Here is a 7,488-nt window from a genome sequence, read left to right on the forward strand (position 1 = left end):
TATCTTTTATTACGAGAGAGTCAGCCACAGTGCCCACATTGTCAAAGTCCATTAACCATTGCTCATGCTTTTACTTGTTCACATCATCGTCATCATTTTACGACCGCTTTTGGTCAAAGTCATCTTTCACTTCATGACATTTTAAATGACCACATCGATGCATCTGGCATTTTTAAATACATCAAAGCCATTGGTTTTTATAACAAATTATAGATTTTTACAATTCATGTCATTTTTTTATGCTTTACGTTGCTTTTTATCATGCATGATTTTAGTATTTTGACATGACAAAAGGGTGATTTTCTTATTTTTATAATTTGTTTTGGCGCAGTTTGACCAAATTGGTCCTTGCGCCAGAAAATTTAAAATCCAATCCAATCCAAAACGTTTTCGAATTTCTGCTTGAGGATAAAGTATGATTCAAAAGCCTAAAATAGTTAATTTTTTTTCTGCTTGCACAAGGATTTATAATTTTTTTCTGACATTCTGTTGCGAATTCGGGACTGAAATTATGGCGTAAAGAACGATATGCACCAATAACTTCTTTACGAAGAGAAAAACACTCACTGTCGAACCATGGTTTGCTTGTTGAAATTTTATGCATTTTTTTGCGAGTTTCCCGGCGAACCATTCCTGCTTCTACAGCAGATAGGATAATACAGTTATAAAATAAAGCATAATTAATTTCGGATAAATTTGTTAGAAAAAAAGGAATTAATATTAATTACGAAAGTGTTCTTATTTTCCTCGGCCCACGTAGCTCTTGCTGGTAGTGTAATACAATCGTCGGAAGTGAAGTTGGCCGGGAAACAGAATTTAGCAAATATTGGCAAGTGCTCAGAAAATGGGAAATTCATAATCTCAAAGTCCAATATATAGTCTAGAAACACTGATTCCGACACGAAAAATAAGTCTATAAGACTTGCACCATCACTATTACTATAGAATGTATAATTACCCTCCCGATCCGAAGGCAATAAACCATTTAGTAATATTAAACTATTTTGTATAGCCCACTCATAAAACTTCTGACCCTGTAGTTTGTGATTTTGTCCATTGAGTTTCGGGTCAAAGTTTCATCACAACGAAAGATCGCGAAATCACGCTTTGTTCCCAACCTTGCATTGAAATCACCGGCTATTACAACGTGCACATAATCCTCCAAGTACTCAGAAATCACAGATAAAAAAATCCATAAATTCTGGGTCAGGTGGAAAGTTGCCGAAAGCGAAAAGACAATTTTTTAAGTTCAGGTAGTCAGCACATAGCAAAATGAAAAAAGAGTATGATCAAATTAATTGTTATTTTGTTTTTGGCAAAACAGAATATAAAACCACCGCTGGGTCTGCCCTGAGAAGGTGGTTTCACAGCAAATTCATGGAGTATCTGGTAATCCGAAGGGAACCGAGAGGAAATCTTATGAGAGTATGCCAAGTCTCACACAAGAATAGGGCGTCAAATTTTATGTTATTGCCGAGGTCGAAGTAAAAATCTTTGCCTTTTATACCTGATACATTATAAATTAGAAAGTCCGAACCGCGACCCCCCTTGTCAACCGAGACCACACTCCGTCCAGGCGTACGGGGTGAGAGAGCAAGTCTCGACCGATCATTATTACACACAATAGAATTACTATTCAAAGCACAAAAGTATGGACGAGAAATACAAGGGGTACAAGTTGAGGCAAAATTAACAGAACTATTGTATTGTATCGGCAGCTCATCATTTAAGCAACACACTGAATGAATGAACGCCAGAACTTTGCCGCTGGACTTATCCCGTTGCCGAGATCTCTTCCAGCCCAGCTGCGTGGCAGAGTCTGGAACACTTTATTTAGTGTCAAAAAAAACAAAACCATACAAACTATATTACAACATATTTTCCCCTGACAATTGGGTACTGTCGCGATCAACAAATTTTGTGGTGATTACAGACGAGATGGGATTAGGAGTTGGAGAAGTTTCGGGGTTTAGTTAAGATGAATGTACGCATATTAGGATGGAGGTATGTCTTAAAGGCAATTGAGCGCCCCCCCCCCCTCCATGCCATCTCATATACACAGGATACAAAAAGAAAAATAAATGAGAATCTTATTGTGAAATAATATATATATATATATTCATCTCGCTTAACACCTTACTGGTGAGCAAATGGGTTTGATAACTTGCGACTAGAAGCCAGCATCAGTTTTATTGGGTTCAGTTCACTCGCTCCGGTGGATTTAATGAAAATATACAAAATAGAAGTATTGTGTGGGGGAATATATACAATTAGGGAGCACCCGTGGCATTTCGGTGAGCAACATGAATACGACAATATGAGTACGTTAAGCAACACACTGGCGAAGAAAACTTTTTTTATACAATTCAAACGAACATGTGAGGAAATATTAAAATTTGAATGACTTGCATTGTCTTCACGTGGCAAAAATGAATTCTCAGTGCGTGAATCGGGTTGGAAAATCATACACACACCATTTAGTCAATTATTAGTTGGCTGAGAAGAAACAATCAACACTAAGCTTCATCAACTCGTTCGCTTGCAAATCAAATGTAAAAGGGGTGTTATTCACGTACAATGTGTCCCCTTTCAATTTCACCTTACCTTCTTTGATGAAGCGATTCATGAATGGGATTAGATTTGATCGTTTTTTACGCGTAACAAAACCGAAATCCTTGGAAACCGAGACACCGTCCACCACTGGCACAAAATCCAGATCCCTACCCCGACGATCATCAGCACGATTGATTGTATTTCTCCTGATTCGAAAAGAATTAAGCACATTGTCTCTATCAACACTCCGAACAAAACGCACTATAACAGGATAGCGGGAATCAGAGATGTCCGAACCCTTCCGGGATCTCGGCGGGATCACATGAGCGGTATCAATCAGAAAGTCATCTGCTGAAAGTTCGAGTGAATTTTGAACAAAACTGATCACAGAATTGATGCACCCTGTCTCGACGAAGTCTACTGCAACCAAGTCCACGAAAAATTAAATTATTGCGACGACTGTAATTTTCCGTATTGTCGGCCCGCTGCTGTAGTACTGTAAGTTTCTTGTCCAGTAGTTCTGTGGATCTCTTTGCTTCAGCTCGTTCGGACCTGGCTTCATCCAATTGTGAACACACATCAGATAGTCTATTTTCAAAATCCACAAAGCGATCATTTAACGCCTTGAGCATATTGTTGTTATGAATGAGTAGTGACTTTATTTCAGAGAAATCAGCAGAGTGATTCATACCTTTGACGCCCGAACACGAATGATCCGAGAATTCGCCATTCTCTGAAGTGCGACGGAGGCGTTTTTCGAAACCGTGAAGAGAAGGTGGCGTTCTTTCGAGGTTGTTGCTAGGTCTGAAAATATCATCGACTCGAGGTTGACTCAGATGTTCTCCTTTCGGTAGATCATTGGGACCCGGGTTGCTCTCAATCCTTCAGGCTCTACGTCATATACGACGCAAACGCCACCGACGATGCATCATTTATAGCGACTCTCTTAGCTCATTGCAAGCATTGTGTTCTTTTACTTTTCACATTCATCCATTTATTCATGCCATTTTTCATGAACTGCATCACCTCATTCATCACGGTACCACAGTAAAATTTTACTGGGTACCAAGTCATGTAGGAATACCGGGCAACGAAAAAGCAGACACCGCAGCTCGAACAACAACTAACATTGACAATAGCCTTTTGGTACCTGCCAGTGACCACTTCTCAATCCTCCGGGAAGTGATGCATCGCCACTGGCAGGATCATTGGAACAATCAAACTAATAATAAACTTCATGCCATCAAGCCCACACTTGGCCACTGGCGTTCGAGCTGCAGGACTAACCGAAAGGAGGAAGTTCTGCTTGCCCGGTTGCGCATAGGACACAGTCGCCTCACACAATCATATTTGTTATTACGAGAGAGTCAACCAGAGTGCCCTCATTGTCAAAGTCCATTGACCATTGCTCATGCTTTTACTTGTTCACATCATCGTCATCATTTTACGACCGCTTTTGGTCATAGTCATCTTTCACTTCATGACATTTTAAATGACAATAGCGATGCATCTCGCATTTTTAAATTCATCAAAGCCATTGGTTTATACGACAAATTATAGTTTTTACAATTTATGTCATTGTTTTACGTTTCATGTTCCGTTTTATATGTTTTAGTTTTTTGACATGACAGAATGACATTTTTCTCATTTTTATGTCTTGCTTTGGCGCAGTTTGACCAAATTGGTCCTTGCGCCAATAAATTGAAAATTCAATCCAATCCGGGTTGCTCTCGATTCGACCACGAAGCAGCAGGCTCCGTATAATACATCCCTCCACGCAGCTCAAGACGAGAGACAAAAAAAACCAAACAGATCAGCTTATTTTTTCTGGAAAAAGTCGGTGCTTCAAATTTTTTTGACGCACTAGCGCTTAGTATAGCAATTGCCTGAAAATTTCCAATCGCAGCTCTCCAGGATAAATCGGGCATCATCAACAGACGAGCAATTAATCAAATAAAAATGAAGTATACTTAGTGATTCAATCGAATAGAGATAAAAATATAAATAATTTAAAATCGGGACCTCAAACGGAGAGCTAAAAACATGCGTCCGACCTGCAACGAGAATCGTTGCCATCCCCTCTTTTCAAAAAGTGTGTAAGGCAGACTCCAATTCAGAAAATCTGTTTACAGCTCAGTATTGAATGACTTGACTGCAAATAAGCAATATGACCTTTTATTGAAATTTATTTCGTCGAGAATGGATATGCAATCAATACTGCTATTCAGTGGTTTTTTGATAAAAATGAGCGAGGTGGTTGATTTTTGTGAACTAATGACGTTGAAACTGTTGCGTATAAGAGTGACAACAAAACATTTATCAATGTTGAGATTGTACAGTACGACCGAACGATGGTGATCTCTTGGGTTCTGTTTATTTAAAAATAAATGTAGCATTATTCTGCGTTTAAGATCTTCCCTAAGTGTATTAAGTTCATTTTTTCTCAAGTGGTCATTTCGATGTTAAAACTAGATCCAACTTTTGAAAGTTAAATAGTAATCCCATTTTTGTCTTCCATGTTTGGATTCAGTATCTCGAGAAATGCCGAAATACTAAATTTCATCAGTTTTGAACGGACAGTTAGTGAAATATAAATTATTGAAAAACGAGTGTCGTAATGTTAAACAAAAACATCTGGTTTTTGAGCATAATTGCTGAAATAAGTGTATTACTTCGTATTTAAAAAAGTTATCGAGACAATTATTTTATTTTAAAATGATAGATTCCAATGGGCCAAACATAATTTTATCACTCATTTTGAATCAGGCTTTTCCAAAATACGAGTTATTAAAACATTTTTGAAATTTATGAATAGCATACATTAATTTTTACTTCATTCGAATCAGCATAGTCGAAAATCCAACAGAATAAATTTTTATTCTAATCTGACTTCTATTTCGCCAGATATGAGCGATTATATGAAAATGGCCACTTTTAGGGACCATATAAAAGATATAAATTTAAAACTGATTGAAACATCTCTAATGACAGATTATGCGAAGGGTCGCGGTAGCCCAGGTCGGTAAGATACTCGCCTAAAGTACCGAAGGATGTTTAGAGGTGTCGCGAGTTCGATACCCGGTTCGTCCTTGTCAGAAAACTTTCCTGACACAGGGGTACAACAAAAATGGCGACATGACCGCAGCAAAACTTGCTACCGCAGGGAGTCCCCCATCGACGGGTTAGCGCACCAACCTCTCGACGAGTATAAAAAACAAGCCTGCCGTTCGGAATCGGCAATAAATTGTAGGTCCCGGTCTAATTAGCCCTCGTGTGCAGAAAATGACCGTGGTGCGACAAAAATGATCAAAATGATTATGCGAAAATGTTTAAATATGAAGCTCATAACTTTACTGAAATGGGCAATTATTGTTTTAAGTATACGGTGATACGATAAGTCACAATAATAAATATGTAGATGACCCCCTAATCAAGATGAATTGCACATAGTCGAGTAGAAAATCACAAACCATAATTTTTGGTGAAAACCGCTTCATTCTACAACTTTTAGAACAACCAAGATATCGTCATCGTTCAGTTAAAAGTTGTGCGTACTGTACGTCATTCATATTACAAGGGGTTCTGTAGTTATCAAAATAAAGAAAAATTCTATTCGGCCACCCTGTTTTGAAAAACCCAATTAGGAATTCAAAAAAATCACTGTATACGTGGGAAAGAACAGCATAACGAGCCTCTGTTGGTTTATGACGTTTCTCTCTCATTTTCAGTCATTATTGAACGTGGAATTTTTCTTTTCTGTTTTTTGGCCTCATGAGAGACAATACAACTTTTTCAATTAATTATTAATTTTATCAATTGCAAATTTATTTACAATTTGTGTGAATATATGTTATACGATATTATTGGCAACCAAGGAGACAAATGTCCCGTACTGGTTGTTATAATGAATAGGTTTAAAAAATATACTACAGTGATATTATTTCCAGATATATGATGGGAAAAAAAATATAAAAAAGATAGTAGTTACAGATAAAAATAGTATAATTAACAAAAAATAAATGTTAGAACTTGCAATATAAATAATAAGGGATATTCTCATGCAACGGCGGAGGTGCTAAAAACTACATATGAATAATATCAACATGAATTCTTAATATAGACTTAATATTGACCCGAAATACACAAAAGAAAAAAAAATTATTAATAACATAATAACGATATACATAATAAATATGGCGCCAACACATGAATTTGTACAGGATTATGGGAGGTGATTTAAAGATATGATTTAATTAAGCATGATGTTAGAGGATGTAATCAGAAATGGGACTCAATGAATTCGAGCAGGTAAAGTTTGAGTCGTTTTTTAAAGGAAGTAAATGCAGTAGTGTCAGTGATTTCTCTGGGTAGATTATTGTAGAATTTTGGAATCAGAAAGCAAAAGTGCTTTTTAAGAATAGTTTTATGAACTAATGGCATTTAGACGAGCAGAAGTACGGAATACGTTAAGAGGTAAGGAGTATTGGTGTTTTTTTATTATTAATAAGGATTTATAAAAGTAGAGGTAACGCACTGGGAGAATTCTTGATCGATTAATTGATGAAATAGAGGGGTAACATAATCATTAGTAATGCATCTGATAGCTTTTTTTGGGAGAGAAATAATAGGCTTAATATTAGTTAGATAATCTCCTCCCGAAACTGAGAGACCATACATTAAATATGAATGAAACATTGAATAATAGAATGTTATAAGGAAATGGTTATTAATGTACGGTTTCAGATGATAGAGCTTATATAAAATGAAGGGGTGTAATGTGATAGGCCTCCTCGTGGTGCACCCTGGGTAACGCCAAATCTATCACACGTCATTGTCATCGCTTTTTGTGCTCATATCCTTCACTTTCAATAGCCAAGATTACATGTTTTTTCTACACATCTTACAGTACTTGTCTTGCGTCTTGTTTTGTCCTGT

This window comes from Pholcus phalangioides, unplaced genomic scaffold (assembly GCF_987345545.1).
Source record: "Pholcus phalangioides strain wild (caught in Gottingen) unplaced genomic scaffold, Ppha-v1.0 ptg000005l_1, whole genome shotgun sequence".
Lineage (NCBI taxonomy): Eukaryota > Metazoa > Arthropoda > Arachnida > Araneae > Pholcidae > Pholcus > Pholcus phalangioides.